At 44.5% G+C, this 21053-nt stretch overlaps 1 long non-coding RNA gene across 2 annotated transcripts in view; it reads left to right on the top strand.

Annotated features, from left to right (window-relative positions):
- Nucleotides 1-712: 712 nt before the first annotated feature.
- The window catches only part of LOC142813949 (uncharacterized), a 168155-nt gene continuing 147814 nt past the window's right edge, over nucleotides 713-21053 (top strand). For both annotated transcript variants that reach the window (XR_012894752.1, XR_012894753.1), the window contains exon 1: nucleotides 713-899. This is a non-coding gene — a long non-coding RNA (uncharacterized LOC142813949). The remainder of the gene's footprint in view (nucleotides 900-21053) is intronic.

Here is a 21053-nt window from a genome sequence, read left to right as displayed (position 1 = left end):
CTCTTCCTTGCTTTAATTTATTTCTTTTCTCGCTTTCTCTTTCTAGCTCTCTATTCTTTTCTGTAATCCTTATTTTTTCCTCCTTACTCTTCTCCTCACGCTACACCTGCCGTCACTCTAATTTCGCTTTGCCTCCATTTGTTATACGATGGTATACAAGGCTATACATACTATTCTGTTCTAGCCTGCCTGGGCAGTCTAGTGGTTAGGCGCTCACTGCGAAATCACGGGAACATAATGAGCACATGCTAGGTCATGATGGAGATATTGTTTATCTACGGTGCACCGTATTCTTCAGTTAGGACAAATCTGCTCCTAAACTAATAATATATACCAGGTATGCGCCGCAAGTTTGAAAAAGTGCAAGTACTCACCAGAGTGGTCCACTAATTTCAAAAAGGAAACACACGGACAGGCACAGATAGTTTTCTGTCACGCAACCCGTAATCGAGGAAGGCTAAAAGAAGCCGTCGAGCTGAAACTTACGGCTTTTTAGGCGACTACATTTATCGCACGTGTCCGTATGAAGTTTTCTCGTTGACATGTTACCATGGTTACTGCTAGCAGGCGAGCACTGACACAGCGCTTAGTATTGAGACCGGTGACCGTCACCCGGCTGTCTGGTTTGCGGTGACGAAGCGTCTTTCCGATAGACAAGATAGCGCATCATACAGGGGCGGTGGCATTCGGCGGCCTCAGCGTCAGTGTTAGTCCGTGCGGTGTGCAAAATGGTGCTGTCGTTGTAACCGCGCAAGAAAGCGTGTCTCTTTGTCTGTAGACTGGAATATTGATGCCTTGCCGTGCATCAACCGTTAAAGTACTGGTGGTCCTAGAAGTGATTGTGGCTGCGCGCACCTGGTGAAAACGACGGGAACGTTCTTCTAAATGGTGTACTCAAGGTGAGATACTTAGTTTGCAACGTTTAGCTGTGTACAAGAAATCACGTTACCTAATGCGCAACTCAATTTGAAGAAAAGTGTTATGCCTTATCGGGACCCAGTTTAATTATTCGAAGGTGCAATAACCACGAGCGGGTATCTAAGGTGCATGATGCAGGTACATTTTAATGGGAAACTTGTTTGTAATTTACATAACTGAGATCAATTCCAATGTTTGTATCCATGCCAGCTGGGCCCGGGATAATGTGGTCTTTCATATGTAGTGGTACAGTGTTTCATATCACAGCTAGGGCAATGCCCTCTTAACAACCTGAGTGATGTAGAGTCATAAATAGGTGAAATACAGCATGTCCGGGTTTAAAAAAAAAACGTTACGATGCTCTTGTTTTAGCTAGCACGCTTATATTAGGTATTGAACCATCTTAAAGCCCCGTAGTTATCATTCTGGAGTAGTTATCTGCAGTAATATCCCGTGAAAATCATTTTACGTACTTATTTCTTACTACCGTTTCATTTGCTTGTGGCCGTACGTTACATTATATCTTGAACAGCTGAAGCGCAAAAAAGGGGTAACACCGGACCAAGAGAACGAAAAAAGCGCTAACTTCCAACTACAGTGGCGTCAGCAAGCCATTCATAGCACTGACAAAAAAAAAATAAGAACTAGATTACTTGAATTCACCGGCACGTGGTTTTATCTTGTACATTCACTGCTGTTTCGAGTTTATTTTTATTGGTGTACATTCATTGATTTGATTTTGATGTCATTTGATAGGTATATATTATTGGTGGTCTGAAATAAAATTTAAGTTGGAAGTTAGCGCTTGTCCCCGTTGTTGTCTTAGTCCGGTGTTACCCTTTTTTACGCTTTGGCTGTTTAAGACATGAAATACCAAGTAGTCCCCTCCCACACCTTGTTACACTGTAGACCTAAAGAGCAGGTAATTCGTATACGACAGCAAAGGCTCCTTAATAGTTTCGAGCATTCCGACAAGCTGAACTCGTTCGCGCGTACATTAAAGTATACAGGAAAACACTTAATGCGTTACTTCGTAGGTTCATGGGATTTACATAGTGTCTCATGCAAGTCTCGCTATGAGAGATCACAAAGCTGAGGGTTCTGAAATATTCAAGCCACGTGAGGCTTTTAAACACGCACTAACATCAGGCACCATGCTTACTTTAGGAGCCGCCATAGTCGTGCGCTGTCACCATCGCCAAAGTGGCAATGGCAGCACACTTGACAGAATACGGGAGCAGACGACGCCAGCAGCCGCAACAACGCCGTGGTTTGGTTCTTTACTTGAGGTGTTACTATTTCTGTTTGATATTTAAAGATGGGTAATTGTTAGCAGCTGTGAGAGAACCACAGTGCTAGCGTGCTGGCTTTTTTTCCCCCAAGACTTCGTGCACCCTCAGGCGAACGTGGCCATATCGAATTCTTCGCGAAAGCGGCAAAGCAAGTGACGAGCCCGTTGAACAATTCTTCACGCGTGTAGCGCGGGCTGCTTCGCTCACTAAATGGCCACAAGTTATCACCCTCGGGCTAAGGCGGCTTCAAAATCGGCGGTAGCTTGAAGCAGGTGAACGCATCGATTGCAGTCCTGGCCGCTGCAGGCGTTTTATCGCGGAGAAAGGTCTTATGTTGTGCTGTTCTTTTCGTCGAGCACTCGCGGCTGGCTGATCGCGTTGATAACGTAGACGAACCATTTCTCTTATCACTGTCCAAGCGTGAAAATCCGGATAGGCATTAGCCTGGAAAAAACGCGTCGTTCCGCGATTGCTCCCCTGTGCGAGCAGCACGAAACATTCTTTCGAATTCGCGCTTGTTGCCGCTAGAGGTGCCTTCATGAGTTACGTCTGAATGAAACCTGAACTCAAACTCATTGCGTTTCACCTCAATCTAAATGCAAGCACCTTTACAGGAAGGTATTCTCGCGGTTTGCAATTCGTGAACATGTACAGTTCTTCGGAGCGCTATCAGTTACGCAAAAATACGGTGGGCCGTTACGTCATGACGCTCTTGACCACTTCCACGCACCGAACTCGCCAGCACATTTTGAAAGTACAAAGAAACTAAGTGGAGATGACCCTTCAATAAACTTGACAAGTCTGAGCGTGCGTGTGAACTTGTTGATATGTTTGACGAGCGATACAGAGAATGCGCAACAACCTTCCAGGGGAGTCAGGGAGCGGCCGCGTTAAACCTAATTCAAGGGCTAACGTGATTAGAGTTCGCTCATGGCCTCAGAGATTTGCGTCTAAAAGCGGATCTCTGGGAACAGCAGCCGTTGTGGCGAAACGCATTCCATCTACCCGTTTGTGTCGAGAGTTGTGGCGTCGCGGAAGAAAGACCGGAAACAGGCGATACGCTGCTCGCCAGCTCCAGCCAATCAGTGGAGGCCAAATAGGACATGTCGACGAATTGAATCCCGTGAGAATAGCTCCCCAGGAATCGGACCAGCGTTCGAACCAACATATTGCTACATGCATGTATACTGATATTCTAGGGGGCGACGCGCGTGTGTGCCTGACGAGGAAGACGAAGGGTTGTCTCCGCTCGATCGCTGGTGAACCGGGCACGCCATTACCGCTGGTTTGGAATATATCTAATCCCCAGCCTCGTCGTTACGGCGTCTCTTCTTTTCCGTAACATATTTGGTGGAGGTGGAACGTTCCCCGTCTTCACCACGAAGCTTCGCAGTGGGCGCACCATTCAGTCTCCGGCCATGGCTACCAATGACAACAGCCTCTCAGCGTCTCCATCTGTAGCTCCAGCCACTACATACCTGACGATGCCCACCCCCCGTGATCCAGGTACATTCTCCGCACAACCTGGGCTCGCCGTCGACTACTGGCTCCGTATGTACGAGCGTGTTAGCCACACACACCGATGGGACCCTACCATGATGCTCGCCAACGTAATATTTTACTTGGACGGCACCCCACGGGTCTGGTTTGACGTCCATGAGACCGAGCTCACCAGCTGGGATACCTTCAAGGAGCGACTACGCGACATCTTTGGGGACCCGTCCGGTCGCCAAATGGAAGCGCGAAAAGGACTCGCCACTCGTGTGCAGTCGTCAACGGAGTCGTATGTCTCGTACATACAGGATGTGCTCGCATTGTGCCGAAAAGTCGACGAGCAAATGACAGAGAGTGACAAGGTGGGCCACATACTTAAGGGCATCGCGGACGACGCCTTCAATTTGCTCGTCTACAATAACGTCACGACCGTAGATACGACTATCAAGGAATGCCATCGCTTCGAAATGGCCAAAAGCCGCCGTGTTCTGCCTCAATTTACGCGGCTTCCAAACACGGCTGTTACATCCACTTGCACCGATCTTGGTGCCACACCACCCATGCAGGACAGCGTGACACGAATAGTTCGACGGGAGCTTGAGGCGTCAAGTCCGGCACCATTTCCTCCACATCCGCTCGATCATGGCGCCGCAGAAACGCCTCCGCCGGTCTCCGTTATTCAAGCCGTCGTGAGGCAGGAAATTGCAAAGCTTGGTTTTCCTGTGGCCTGCTCTGTGTCCCGACCCGTCTCCAGACCATTGACAACAAATGCACCACGCCAAGACTTACATTTTATTCCGCGATCCCGCAATCCGGCGGAATGGAGAACTGCAGACGACAAGCCGATCTGCTTCCGCTGCCACCGAGTCGGCCATATCTCCCGCTACTGCCGCACCACTTGGACGCCCTCAAACTGGAGTCAATTTTCCTCTAATCGACCATACGAGGACTCCCGTCGGTATTCGCCCAGTCGTGTGTACCTTTCTTCCGACATCCCCAACAGCCGCTCCACTGCTCGTTCGCCGCCACCTCAACGTCGCCGTTCCCCATCACCCCAACCACGCCGCTATCCGTCGCCGGTCAACTGTGGATCCTCTCGGACGGAAAACTAGATCATGCAGCTCCGGGAGGTAGTGCTGCATCGCTTGCGAATGATCCAAATCCTCCATTGACGCTCCCCACTGATACGAACTTGATTGAGGTGTATGTGGACGGTATTTCCTTGACGGCGTTAGTCGATACCGGAGCTCAAGTGTCTATAATGAGTGCTCATCTGTGTCACCTGCTCAAAAAAGTCCTCACGCCTGCAGCAACTAAAGCCCTCCGTGTCGCTGATGGTGGAACTGTGGCCATCACTGGAATGTGTACCGCTCGTGTTAGTATTGCCGGCCGCCATGTTCCTGTTTTATTTACGGTCCTTGAAAATTGCCCCCACGACCTAATCTTCGGCATGGACTTCCTATCGACGCATTCTGCCCTCATCGATTGTGCCGCCGGTACTCTCTGCCTAGAACTTCCTCTTCTCCCGGATTCTGACCCTGAACCCCCGAACAGCTTGTGCACCACTGACTTCTTCCGGATACCACCTAAAGCTCTCACATTCATCGAATTGGCAACACCCTCTCCCGTGCTTGACGGTGATTATATCGTGACGCCGATTACTGATGTTCTCCTGGCGCGTGACATTACTGTCCCACACTCTGTCGTAAGCATGGCCTCTAACCGAACATATTTACCTGTTATCAATTTTGGTTTCATAAAACAAGTGCTACCACAAGGAATTTCGGTCGCCACACTAAGGCCCTTAATTGACGACCACGTCACCTGTTTTACGGCAGACGCATGTCCTGAGCACCCACATCACTCGCAGGATGTCACGTGCCTCGATGCGACCTTACGCTCCATGATCGCCCCGGACCTCAAACCTGAGAAGTCAACCGCGCTATGCCGCCTCCTGTCTTCATACCGCGACATATTCGACGTCGACCACCGTCCACTCGGCCAGACTTCACTCGTCAAGCACCGCATTACCACAGGTGATTCTCATCCCATTCATCGGCGACCATACCGGGTGTCTGCCACCGAGCGTAAAATAATTCAACAAGAAGTCACCAAGATGTTAGCCAAAGGAATTATTGAACCCTCTTCGAGCCCATGGGCATCCCCCGTTGTGCTCGTTAGAAAGAAAGATGGCACCTGGCGCTTCTGCGTGGATTACCGTCATCTGAATAGAATCACGAAAAAGGACGTTTACCCTTTACCCCGCATCGATGACGCTCTCGATTGTCTCCACGGCGCCCGATACTTTTCCACAATAGACCTACAATCCGGATACTGGCAGATTGCTGTCGACGAAAAAGACCAAGAGAAGACTGCATTTGTAACTCCAGATGGCCTATATCAGTTCAAGGTTATGCCATTTGGGCTATGCAACGCCCCAGCCACGTTTGAGCGCATGATGGACTCTCTGCTACAAGGGTTCAAATGGTCAACATGTCTTTGTTATCTTGACGATGTCGTTGTATATTCCCCAACATTTGAGACCCACCTTCAGCGTTTGTCAGCTATTCTCGACATATTCCGCACTGCAGGCCTCCAATTGAACTCGTCGAAGTGCCGCTTCGGACGCCGGCAAATTACAGTGTTGGGCCACCTTGTCGACGCCTTTGGTGTGCAGCCGGACCCCGAGAAAATTCGTGCAGTCACCAGTTTTCCTGTACCCCAGTCAGCCAAAGACGTCCGGAGTTTTGTAGGACTTTGCTCCTATTTTAGAAGGTTTGTGAAAGATTTCGCAACCATCGCTCGACCCCTCACAGACCTTCTAAAGAAAGACGTCACATTTACGTGGGGTACCGACCAAGCTGCTGCTTTTTCTCATCTAATCACGCTACTGACGACTCCACCCATATTGGCTCACTTTGACCCATTCGCTCCGACGGAAGTTCGAACCGATGCTAGTGGTCACGGAATCGGAGCCGTGTTAGCCCAGCGCCGGCTCCGATTCCGTGACCACTAGCATCGGCATACCGTAACAATATCATAAGTTTATATGTTCTGAAGAATATAGTTTCCCCACTGAAGCATTTTACAACAGTGTGAAGTTTCTTTGTCCATAAACAGAAACGATGCGAGCAGGGCTACACGATGGATTATTTTATGTTGGTCCTTACTTAACGTTGCTTTAAGGGCGCCCTACAACACCTTTTGAGCATGGTCAGAAAACGCTGCGGATGGGTAGCCGTAACTTCTGGGTACACGCGAGCCAAACAGAGGACGCAACGTGGAAGTTCATATTACTTCTCAGTTGACTAAAATATTGTCCGCTCTTCTTTCTACAAATGATGCCATAAACCAAACTAATCGCTTCATACAGTCGAATGTGCCATTAGCAGATTGGAGCATTATGAGATGCATAGTTGCAATGGCCGCCGCGAGATGCCGCCACATTGCCGCGCAGGCGCCTGTGATTGCACTGAGGGCAAATCATGAATCAGAAAAAAAAAGAACGGAAGTGCTGAAATTGATGACGCGTGCACGACGTAACCTATTTACGCCGTACCAACCATCCCTGCCTCATGTGCGCTCGTCGGAACAAGAAAACAGACAAAGTGATTAGAGCGTGAAGAGAAACTCTATAACACTTCTCGTACTTGTCGGAATTAAAAATTCATGACGGTCCACTAGTATATGAAATTGACAGCTTTAATGAAACCAATCTATGATTCCTTAAGTGTAGAGTTGCACGGCATTTTTCGGTAAAACCATAGTATCTGTATTTGACTTCATGGTACACTAATGATGATCATTAAACGCGTGGCGAATTGTCGCAAAACCAAATCTTACAAAAAATTGATACGTGGCTCACTACTTTCACTGTTGAGGAGACGCAGATCAGACGAATGAAAAAAACAGCCCGCCAGGGCAATGATTCAGCCTCAATTTCGCGAGAACATTGTCACGGTGCCGGCGGCAGTGTTTAAATTGGGAGTTCCGGAACTCACAGCCGCCGAAAAGCGGCGCTGATAATGATCAATCGAAAATGTTGACGCCGCGTTTGGCACGACCCTTGCAACTGCGGTTGGGATTGTTAACCTGTGATTGAACTTTTTCAGTGCCGCCCTTACCTCCCGCAGCGCACGCCTCCTACCCTACCAAAGATACCCCGTATATGTCTTATGCTTTTTTTATTTTACAACAACTTTTGCCACGTTGCTGTAGGTATCGAAAAATAAAAGAAAAGAAAATGTTGCGTATCCTTGTAGGTATGCCGAAAACTGGGAAGGCTGCAAAAGATTGAGGAAATTTTAGCGCACCCGAAAAATGCAAAATAAACATATAAGTGTCAGAAGTCGCAGAATTAGTGAACAACTAAAAAGTACACATACAGAGGAAAAGCTTTCTTTTCATTAATGAGCAGGTCGTTAGACTGTCTCCACGGGTTCGTTGATGTTCACTTATACGTCTCAGTTTTTTCAGTTGTTCAGAGGACGACGAGCACAGCTACTGCACTTCAACTTCAGTGATGTTAAAACCATAGACGCTGCTCTTTATACTAAAAAATCAGGGTGCGTTTGACACTGCATGTGCTTGGCTCGTTGGTCTAAACTTTTTTTGTCTCGTGGCTCAACTTTAAAACTGTATACGAGCACTGTGAAGAAGATGAAACAAATACACAGGTTTGCACCTGTGCTTCTTTGTAGCACACCTCTACAATGGGTCTGTAGTGCATCGCAAAAAGGCAAGCTTGTTTGAAATGGAAAACAGTACTTTTCAGCTGTGTTGGGCTGTTTCTTCCGAAAGGCGATACATGATTCATGTGACAGCAATAAGGTGACTACAAAATGAAAGTTTTGCTACTTTGCTGGCCGTGAAATTGCAATAAGCATTCGTGCGGGCATATAGAGGGTGCCCCAGCTATCTCTAGAATGAGCCTAAAGCTATGTCGACCACTGTTACGATGACGTAACCAAGTGCATGTTGTAGAATTTTGCCGGCTGCAATTCACACAATTACTTTGTTGTTACTGAGCAGCTAGATTACCAATGTTTCATTCATTTCTGAGGCAATTAGGCTGCGTAAAAAAATTCGAACCAGAAAGTTGCAGATTGCTTTTCAACTGGTCTGATTGGAAAGTTTTCAAACTATTTTTAATAAGTACTGATGTTTTTTTTTTATTTAATGCGTATGTCCACGAAATACAAGAACTGAATACCACGTGACATATGCCCACTTTTGTGCTTATGCGCGCCGTGATTCTGGCCTTCCCTAACGTTACGCAAGACAACGATACGATTCCTTCACACCGCTTCTTGATAGTTTTAAGCAAGCGTCGCAGTGATGGCTTGTGCTGAAGTGATAGGCGTGAATGAGTACTAAAAATGAAAAAAAAAACATATTCGATAATTTGCAGGGAGCGACTATTATCTACCACTCAACAGAGCAAAGAAAAAGAGAAAACAGTGAGACAAAAACAACTTACAATTCGCAAAGCAAAAAAAAAAAACTAATAAAACTACTCAGATCGGGGAAAAACACAGTACTTTCAGCAGACAAGTAATTTGGGTACACGACAAAAAACGCAATTGTTGGCTTATCTTATTGCAGCTTTAGCTCATGAATACGTGTCTCAGCACTCATTTTCATCTTCATGCGTATCATACGAAAAAAAATGTTCCCTGCTGAGTCCTACCCGGACCGGCTGCCATAAATGAAGTTTCGGGGTTTAGTTGTCGGGAAGTCACTCAAAGTTGCACGTTGAACAGTATTCAAGACTTTCTGTTCGGTTAAATGAACTACCACCCATCACTGTCGCTATCGTTGTAGTTCTCTCTCTCAGCTTTTTCTATGTTTATATGATATTCGAGCCTTCTTTAATGACTTTTGGTGACTAAGCTTTAAATTTGTGATTGTAACTTCCCGAACCAAGCTTCGCTATCGCGGGGAGCTGAAATTCACCTGTTACATATTGTTGTAAAAGGTTTCCTTATTTTTTGTTTCTTTTTTAAAGAAAACATTCGCGACCTTATTTTGCAATATATTGGGTGGGAAGCAGGGTATAATTTTAGTATGACTCAAGCAGCATCTTTGATCTGCACCCAAAATGATTGTGAAACACAACGATAAACTTCCCTCGGGCTTCACTCCTGCATCTAAACCATCCAAACCGCCTTGGTGTCTTATTCGACCCACAGTGCATCTTAGTGCACCAGGGATCCGGAGGAAATCTGAGCTTTCGTCACCCGTGCTGAAACAATTGTCTCTTCTTCTTTTGCACGAGAATTATTCCGACAGCATACTTGTATATACCGATGGTTCCACGAACCGCCAGTGTTCGTCAGGGGCAGTAGCTATCCCAGCAAAAGGTGTTACAATCAGCTTTAGGACTGACCACTCCATGGCATCTACAGCAGCGGAACTAGCTGGTTTGCGCGCTGCACTTTGTGTGGTAAATCGGGAACCACCGCAACAATGGTCGATTTTCAGCAATTAAAGGGCTGCCCTACAATCTGTGCTCTCAGCACTGCGTCGCGGGCCATACGAACAGCTTTTTTTCGAAATTCGATGCCTTCTCCACACTTCACACGAGAAAGGGCATCATGTGACGCTTCAATGGCTGCCAAGTCACTGAGGCATCATAGGGAACGAACATGCAGATACTGCTGCACGGGCAGCCCTTGAAAAAACACGAGAAGCCATACAATTTTCGCGGACTGATGCTGCCAGTAATCTTCGACGACTTGCGCGTGAAATCACGTTTTCACTATGGTGCCCACCAAGCATCGATACGAATCGTCAACACCACCTGTCCTCTTTGATGACTCTCCGCATGCCCACTGGACTCGACCGAAGAGAAGCCACCCTTCTTCATCGCTTATTGCTAGTAGTGGCATTTACAAAATTGTATTCCTTTGTCATAGGAATGGCCGACAATGCTCTCTGCGATGCCTGCCATTGTGAAGAGATGCTACACCACATCCTGTGTGACTGCCCGTTGTATGAAATCCAGAGACAGTCACTGGCGTCCGCTTTTGCGCGCATCGACAACAGCCAAATGTCTGTGGACACTATTCTGTCTAGTGCACGAGAGAAGGCATTGCAACAGAAGGCGATGAAAGCTCTGTTGAAATTCCTACGTGACACAGATTTGAACAAGCGACTGTAACAGCAATGTCACACACCACGAAAGACAAGACTGGACTATGACTGAGTGTGCGCGCGTGTGCTGCCGAATGTGCTGTTTCTCTCTTCCCTCTCTGCTCTCTATCTTTCATCTCCCCCATCCCTCTCCCATGCGCAGGGTAGCAAACCAGGTGCCTATAGGCTGGTTAACCTCCCTGCCTTTCTTTTCCCTCTATTTTCCTTCCTTCCTTCCTTCCTTTGCTCTGCACGCATTGTCGGCCAATACATACTCGCAGAATGAGCTTTTTCCTATATCGAAATTCTTCGGGCATCACCGTACAAAACAGAGTTACTGTAATATCTTACGCCAGGAATCGGCCAGCCAAAGAACAGTGCGTACAAGTAATATTTGTGACTTCCACGCATTTAGTTGTTTGAGATAGTTCATTCGTGTTTCAGTTTTGTGCTGATTATGATTCAAACTTGATTATAGTTAATAGTTTTTCTGTAGCATTTCAATGTTCATGGCGAGAAAGGAGAAAGGTTATTTTTACTGAAATGTTTATTTCTAATGTTTGTCTTATTCTTTCATGAGCATGAACGTTCAGCAGTAACGAGAAAGTCCGATATTTATAACTATAGATGCCGGATGTGTCGCCGGGATTACAAGCCAATAATCCTGCCAATAATCCATGCCTCTGCAAATGCCTAAATTGTTCATAAATTTTTATGTCAATTATACGAGTGTATACAGCGCAATTCATTGTATCCGCATGCATTTTGTGCCTGTTTTTGAGTTGCTTCGTCCTCTAATTCTTAAAATGTGTTATGTAAACTTCTTATGCTATTTATGTTTGAATTTTGTGTGTACAATTGCAGGTTGCTTGAAACCAATGTATTGAATATATAAATTGTTTGTCAGTGCTGATGTCTAAGCTTTGCACTGTCACGGACTGCGGAGGGACAAGGGCCTTTGTCAGGCTATTCGCCTTTAGCCCTTTGCCCCTGCAGTGAGCTCTGTATCCGACTTACTGTAAATAAAATCTACTACTACTACTACTACTACTACTACTACTACTACTACTACTACTACTACTACTACTACTACTACTACTGGTACTACTACTACTACTAGAAAAGAAAGCCGACAGGGTGAGGTGACATTTTTGAGGGAGCTCCAACTGAAAAGGAAGTAAAGAAAGATTTACCACTTGTTAAATATTTTTATTCATAATGAAGAGGTTACTCGAACGGGAACTGTTACGTAAAACATAAGAGCTTATTTTTCAGATCGGAAATAAGAGCTGATATTAACTGAAGCAGGTATTTACTTTTTCACATAGTCTGAAGGTTAGACCCCCTCTCTTCTTGCCCGTTTACTAGGGCAGAGGCCATGAGCAACGTTAATTTTGGCCATCTCTACCATAGGTTTTCAAAAAAAAATATTATGATCTACAAAAAGAGCAAACATACTCTTCAATGGCACAATTGTCATTTGCTGGGGGTCATAAAGTATATAAAGCAAGCATGACCAAAAAGACAATAAAGATATTGCTTTTGTGTAGAAAAACGTTTTTTGGGAGACAAGTAGCGGGCAAGGCTGTCGTTGAGCAAAAACAAAGAAACGCAGTGAGAAAAAAAAGAAAGATAAATCCTGAACGGGACGCGGGAGAAAAAATAAAAATAAAACAGCACATGAAATGTGGCGGACCGGAACAAAAAAAGGCAGTGCGGAATCGCAACTGGCACAAGAGACGACAGCGGTTCTTCTGCCTTTGTTCAATCTCGCTGCTGCTTCTAAAAAGCAGAGAGAGTCGTGGCAGGGATTTTTCGATCAAGCCTCGCAAAGCCTCGTATTGACTGAGCGACCAGTAGCTCGGTACGGGCAGGGAAAACAAAAGCACTTGTCGGCCTGTGACATCAACATCGAAGGAAGCATTCGAGCTGCGGGTCACTCTTGGCTGAGCACCACCGACGAGACAAAAGAGGCACGGACAGCTCCACACACATCTATTTGCAGGCTGGGAATGCCGGAATATAGCATTCTGTGATCCCGCTCGGGCTTTTCTCGGAGCCTCTATGAAAACAGAGACGGACTGCATTCGCATAATTTTAGAAAATGTGTACAGCTTCCTGGAAATACGTTGTTTCTCATCTTACTCGTTTTTGCGGGCTTATGGCTTTGCATGTAAACAAAGTAATCGGAAAGACAGTGAAACACGGTTAGCGTGTATGCCTGTGGTGGTGTAACATTGAACAACTTAATCGTGTCCTGATGTGGACTGTGGTGTACATAGGATTAGACACGCATTCTTTCTGGTGCCGGTGTTTTTGTTCTACTGACTTCCTATTTAAAGGCACTGCGTGCTTTTTTGGCGCACTCGAATCTGTGTATCGTGTACGTTTAAATCTGGTTGCATGTTGATGGTGATGGTAGGGTTATCATATATTATATTATAGGCTCTCTTTACTGCAAGCTGGTTTTATACAAACGATATCCCTGCTCGTGCGTGGTAAGCAGGTGTAGGTAGCATGTTTCATGTGTTTACGTACCAGTAAGCAAAAAAAAACAACTGACGTATACAAGTAAAAATGCTGCCCTTAGAGGTTTCAGCCTTGCTTCATGTAAAACGTCTCGGTGTATATGTAGCAAGTTAACATGGCCTCGTTTTTGCCACCTTGCTAGCACACCCATAGACGCGCACACCAAAACGGCTACTCTGCATGTTTTGTTTGCAATGCCTGATTCGCGATAGCTTTTCTGTCCCAATGAGCCTTCTAGACTACTATTACGGCTTAGTGTTGTTGAGGTCATACTAGAAAGTAGTACTCAGCTGAAGAAGCCAGCTTAAATGGGAGGATTGCAAAAAGGGCTTTCTTAGAATCGGTTCAACCTCCTTAGAAACGCATAACGTCTTTCGTGACTTGAAGCGTTTTGGTCAAAAAGAAGCGTTATTATTTGAGTGAGATGGTTATGTGTTATGGTTCGGTGCTGATTTTAGTTGGCGATCTAAAATACCCCACCTGATTATTTACATGTTGCTGTCTCAAATTGCAAAAGAAAAGTGTTTTCGGGAAACTCATCATAAAGCCATGACCCTTCGCTAGATATAAACTGTATGTTTCAGTGGGAACTTTTGACGAAAGCAAACAAGTAAGAAATGCGGTGTTTGGACCGTCAACCTTCTCAGTTTGGAGGCAGCGCCTTTGGCCTGATATATAAATAATTTGATATTTGTCCTTTCAGAGTAGTGGTTGTCACATTACAAAATCTCACTGAACAATGAAGTAAAAAAAGAATAACAATAAAATGGGGAACTGACGTACATAATCCTTGCTCCTTGCCTTTCAGACTGCATGCAATATTTAGCGACAAATGTTGCCCGCAAACGGCCTCGCCACAGGATACATCACAGCAAGTTTTACTGCAGTTCTCGAAAAAAAAGAAAGTGGCTTTTTTTATTATCTGGAAGACTCGGTTTCAAGAGCATCGCAAAATCTATGAGGGAAATCTTTTCCTTGACGGATGAGCTTATTCCAAAGGCTATTATTTCAAACAGACAGTCTATGACTTTCTTTTGTACGCGGAAATTCAAATGTGAAAATAAAATGTCAAAGAAGATGAAATAATGAGCCTGAAAAAATGAAGCCTTGGCCCTCCCTTTTGATGAACCATCGTTCACTAGTAACGCGTCCCTGCCACGCAACTATGTAACTTTAGCAGTTATTCTTGCAGGCTTACGGAGAGGGAGCAATTAATGAAATGAAACGCCGTGCTCGCACATTCGCTTTCCTGATGAGGTTTCTCCTTTGTGCGAGCGTACTCATGGCAGAAATCTGCTTTCAAGTGGAGTGGATGTTGGTGTGCTAACGACTGCGAAGGGTCGTTCAGAAACGAAATCAAAAACCCATTAAGCCGAGTTTCCGCTGCCCCTACACATGGCGCCGCTCTGTCAGAATTCAGCGTGACCCCTTGATCGACGTGAGGTAGCGTTGGTTTTCAGGTAGCGTAGAAACAAAGGAAGCGTGAGGTAGCGTAGAAACAAAGGAAGTTGCCGATCAATTCCCTGACTAAGCCTTTTAGTTCCGCTACTTGCACTGGCAAAATCGTACTTCGAAACATCTAACATTCTTCGGCACCAGCTCCAAAGAGAGAGTAAAAAGTGCAATTTCAATAGCCTGACGATACCCGCAACGACTTCCAAATGCCATTGACTAGCTTTCTTATTTTTCTTTTTTCTTTCTTGGGGGGGGGGGGGGCAGGGATGTTAGGAGCCTCACGATATGCAAATTGCACGTCGGCATCAGCACGAGTGCTGCAAGTATATGTGCCATGACGTCTCAAGTCACCTAAATTTGTGACATCCTCATTAGGTCCCCTTAAATGATGTGACATGGTGTTGCGATCGCGTGACGTCGTCTCTTCGTGAAAGGTGTTCTGATTCCGGAGGCTGTAGAAGACCACGTTGGCTGCTCAAAGTGCGGAGGGGAGGGGGGTTACTAAGAGGAATGGGGATCAAATACCATCGGCTGAGAAGAAAAATAGTGTCACCATTTCACTGCAAGGCCGAAGCAATGAATGCGATAGCAACGGATTTTATTGTTTCACCTAGAACGACAAGAAGCTCGTTACTTGCTGCGCGCTAGTCAAGTGCCAAGAATGCACAAAAATATTGCACTTAGGACGAAAGCAAACAAACTAACGAGGAACAACGCTCTAGATTTATGGTATGCTACTCAAACACAAAGAATGACAAGATGCTCGATACCTAGAGAACGCTGCTCAAGTGCCAAGGACGCACGAAAATAACGTACTCAGGACGAACGCAAACTAACGAGGGTCAGAGCTCTACGTTTTACGGCATGCTGCTCAAACACAACGGATGACGCTCGAAGAGAACGCCCATGTATAGACAGGACGAGCTCAAATCAGCAGCAGTCACAATCGTTACTCGTTTGTGTTAGAGCAGTGCGCTACAACCCACTGCTTTTGTTATTTTTTTTCTTGCAAGCTCTGGCGCGTGGAGCGACAATTCTGCATCTCCTGCCGCGTGGTGGCGCGAGACGACTCGTGAATGTTACATATCGCTATAGCGAGTACAAAAATGGTCCACTTTCAACTTCGTGGCTCAAAGGCAGTTTTATATCTCGAGGACGATGTAAAAGCTTTAAATGACGCCCTTAGCGATATCTAGCTGGTGATAGTGCACACGCTGAGTCACTTCCGAGCTCCTCATACTGCCATCAGTTAATGGCGTATACAAATATCTCGCCGTTAATGTTCTAGAAAGTGAAGACAGTTACGGCATTACAGTTTTACCAGTTGAAAATGATCAAGGTACAACGTTTGTCATGAAAATTATTATGGGCCTACATATTATTCGGTTGACCGAAATCACCATGCGTCACGCAAATATAGACGCAAGGTCATTTATGAGTTATATCTCGGAATCTGTTAGCTGAGTCACTCAGATGAACAAGCTGCAATAACAAAACTGGACGGGCCTTTAGAGCTGGAATGATTATGCACAGAAATATTATATTCTTGTCTTTTCATGGCCTATCTTGGGTCGGTATGTCCCTTCGCCGTTTATTTTTCAGTCAGAATGAAACAAAACAGTGAAATAGAAAGAAATGCCCGTGACCGAGTGGTTTAAAGCAGCATTTGCCATTTTCTAACGGTTTGTGTTGTTAAGCAGCGTGCGTGCATGCGCATGTGTCTGTGTGTGGGTGTTTCGCTCCCAGAAGACCAACGTGGTAAACACACACACACACACACACACACACACACACACACACACACACACACACACACACACACACACACACACACACACACACACACACATATATATATATATATATATATATATATATAGTGGGAGGGGAGGTAAGCGGGAAGCCTTCTTTGTGAGCCACACAGATTTTGTGTGTTCTCTATATAAAACTCTAAACACTAGATCTTCCATGACGATGAAGTTCTGGCCTTGAGACCTTGACGAATCAATACATTTTGTTCGCAATTTGATATTGCAAAGATTAAAAAATTAATAGTGAAACCTGGACCAGCAGTTGTAGATGATGCAGCTGGCCGAACTGCCAGGAAACACGGTCTCTCCGTTGACTTTTAGGTGAGAGCAGAGCCCAGAAATCTGCAGGAAATCGTTGAAATTTATATATATATATATATATATATATATATATATATATATATATATATATATATATATATATACGTGTTTCGTTTTATTTTTATGGCACAGTGAGCGTGCAACATCTATAAGCACCCACGTATACCTCATATAGCACAAACAGTATTTTTGGAGGGGTGAGAACCTGAGAAAATTCATCAACAGTAATATAACTTTTCTTTTTTGCCATTCTGGGAAGCGTATAAATATAGGAGTGCTCCATGTCATATCTAGACCCTTACGAAGACACAAAGCGTGGCGCCAATCCTTTAGACACACGAGTCACTGCCACAACACCACGAACTTGTTCAGATGTATTGACCATATTGAGGTAGTAGCAAGACAGTAGCTCAGTCCTAGAAGTGAGATTGTTTGGGGCAAAAGGAGAAGGGCTCCCAGTGTAATGAAGGATCCACCCACGTGGAAATACTTTCAGGATATTGTTGAGTGTGCCTGCTGGGTTTTAGAGGTATGGTTGACCTGGCAGCACGGAACGGGTCAGTGAATCCGCACTCACTGACGCACGAAGAGTTTGTTCTGACTCCTAACACCAGTGTGATAGGTATCATACACACTGACGTGTTGATTGTTTTCCCTTGCTTAACTGCAGCAATACAACACGACCCCCACCTCCCCATTCCACTTCCCACCCTCTGAGGCCATTCATAAGACAGGAAGCTGATCCGGGACACCTGGCTTGCATGTATGTATGTATGTATGTATGTATGTATGTATGTATGTATGTATGTATGTATGTATGTATGTATGTATGTATGTATGTATGTATGTATGTATGTATGTATGTATGTATGTATGTATGTATGTATGTATGTATGTATGTATGTATGTATGTATGTATGTATGTATGTATGTATGTATGTATGTATGTATGTATGTATGTATGTATGTATGTATGTATGTATGTATGTATGTATGTATGTATGTATGTATGTATGTATTGCCTAGGTCTGTCTTCTTGCTTTATTCTTCTCCAATTTTCGGATTGCTGCAAATGTCTATTTGTTTATCATACACTTCAGCCCCTATGATGCAATATTTACCAGAACTGAATGGGTGTTCTATAATTATGAGCCTCTCCTTCTTGCATTCAGTTTCCCGTCGTGGCAGTTGTATTCCTGCTATTCGGAACACTGGTATGCTGGCTTGCGCGTTATGTACATTTGAAACAGGTGTGATAACTAAATGTAAATTTTCATCTCCCGACAAAACACTTGAACTGTGGCCGCATTTTGCAATACATCACCTGATATTTATAGACTAAAGAAGTTATGGCCATAGCACGACGGCAAGAGAGCAAGGTTTCTTTAAATATTTACTATTCAGACCGGTGTTACTAACTGCTGTAGAGAACTAGTTTGAATCGGCCCCGTAACAAGATCGTTGCTACAAATTAAGCCACAAAGTCGTCCGTTGTGGAGCTCGTGATGACGTTAAACTTGCAAATTAGGATAATTTTATGCAGTCACCTCGCTTTACTTTATGTTACGCTCTACATTACATTTACAGTACAATTAGGTATAATAACTCCCCTTATACTTTCCTTGCATTATTATTGTCTGTTATATCTTTATAACAGTGTGTCTAACAAGAAGAAACGAACCACACACACACACACACACACACACACATATATATATATATATATATATATATATATATATATATATATATATATATATATATATATATATATATATATATATAGTCGAAAAAAGGAAAAAGGAGCGTCGTCTTCCTTTTTTCGACTGCATTTCCTACCGGAACCATTGGATTTATCTCTCGCCTATATATATATATATATATATATATTTGAATAATTGCATGTATTGCTTAAGCGTTTTCTCTTTGTACACTGATTCACTTCTGTCTTGTACGGATGTCATGCGGACCCGCGTCCCGAATGCAGCAAAAGAATTAATAGACCACTGTGGCAACACGATAGAAGTTTGTCATATGTACCATGACGTATAAGGCATGCGTTGTACAGAATATTCATGGCAGTACGTATAATATTGGTTAATGATGTGTTGAACTTAATAACAGGATAGCTTTGGTTGGGGAGACCTTCGGAAATTTGGTCACTTAGGGTGCACAGCTAAACCTAAACACACGGGCCTCAAGTATTTTCAACGAAGCACAAATACATTCGAAAAGAATGCAGAGATGCAGAACAAGCGCAAACTAACAAATGTCAGAGATGCCACGCCTTTGTGTTTGAGCAGTGCACATTCAAGGTCGATATAGTTGTAGTGTTTGTAAGTACTGAATCGGTTGTTCAGTCGTCGCAGAGATAGATGTTTATTTTTGAGTGACAAGTGCCTGTTTCATGAACTGCCTTTCGTTCCATAATCGAGGCCATGGTGGAACGCGTGCGCTGAATCCGACGAAAATGCTACAGAAGCCTGGCACAGTGCGTGCGGAGTGAGTCCACAATTTACGCCTAGCGAGCTTCTTCTTCAGAAAGGACTCTCGTTTCTCTCCTTAGATAAATCACACGCAACTGGGAGATGCACAGAATGAATGAATGTAGAAGAAAATCGAGAAGTAGGCCAGAGAGAAACAAGGAAAAAGCGTCTTTGAAGCACTCCTTGAAGCTCGAACAAACGTGACATGAGTAGCGAGTCTGTCGGCGTTGCAGAGAAGCAGTTCGTATGTAACGCTCAGGTTGCACGTTAGCCACGCGTTGGAAGGATATGTTTTGCAGAGAAACGTTGTCTGGCTAACCGTATATGCTGCTTGTACGAAAGGCCACATACGCCAAATTAGAGCTCGTGGTAGTGCGAAGTTTTCATCTGTTTTGATGAAGTGTAGTCGTAGTCGTGAGCTTAGCATTAAGCTGTGTGATTGACAGCGTAAAGAAATGGTCTGTCAACCTCAATATATATTATGAGTATTCGTATAGGCTCACTGAAAGCTTACTTATAATACTGGTTATTGATGAGAAACTTTTCGTTCCCTTTTTTTACTCATTGCTTTATGTCCTGTTTTGATCTTGCCCTGTTACTGCTTTATGTCCTGTCATTGCTTTATGTACGGCGTTCATGTCCAGTCTAGTGTGAAGGTGATTCGAATGAACCAGTCATGACTGATACCCTCATAATAGATTTTTTTTCGTACACGGTTCTCAATTAACGTGACTGTGCTTTCAAAGCATCGGTGTAGTGGTGGAAAATCGTAACAATTGGTCTTATTGGTAACGTACCACGATCATGCTCGCAAACTTTCATTATTTCGTTCAGATTGTGCATTACAACTTTGATCCATAAAATCTGAAATGAATGCTTTCATCAATGTTATGTGTCCATGTCTGAAGAGTCCGTAGTCTCTATGAGATGAATAAACTCGACGTAAAATGAAAATAGCGTAAATCATGTTGTTAAGATAATGATCAATGAGCAGGAAGCAGGCACAAAGAAAAACAGATCGCACTATGAAGGGATGAAGGAAGAAACAGGCAGGCAGGTAAGGGCAGGAATAATAACCGGTCTAGGAGGACCGGCATGCTACCCTAATTAAGGAAGAGGGGTGAAAGAGTTTTAAGGTTGAAGAAAGAGAGAGTGAGGAGAGCACGCACACACAAAGGTACACTTCACAGTCGTTTACGCAATAAGTATTATATTCCGGTACAAGTATGTTGTGTTCAAGTAGTTGAACATCACCTTCGTCGCTTTAGCCTGTGCTGACATCTCAGGTAAACAATCTAGGATGATGTTTGTCGTGAATGTACTAACATTTAAACAATCTAGAGCGCCTGCTAGTATTGTTTTCTGAGCAGAGTATCGAAGAAAGTCGCAGAACTGCTGTATTGCCTGCTCGTTGCCACAGTTCTCGCAAAAATGGGTTGCAAATCGTTACTATTCCAAAGGAGAATGATTTCGTCAAAGCTACGCTAAGTCATAAACGGCAAAGCGGATTGGCATCATTTCGGTGTAGTTTAGTAGGTTTCTAAACACGTAAAGTATTCGGACAGTAGTGGTATTGCTTACGCAGCCTACTTGCTGTAATCCAAGCGGAGAAA

The sequence above is a fragment of the Rhipicephalus microplus genome, chromosome 4 (assembly GCF_043290135.1).
Source record: "Rhipicephalus microplus isolate Deutch F79 chromosome 4, USDA_Rmic, whole genome shotgun sequence".
In the NCBI taxonomy this organism is placed as follows: domain Eukaryota; kingdom Metazoa; phylum Arthropoda; class Arachnida; order Ixodida; family Ixodidae; genus Rhipicephalus; species Rhipicephalus microplus.
This window is presented reverse-complemented; position numbering and strand designations above follow the sequence as displayed.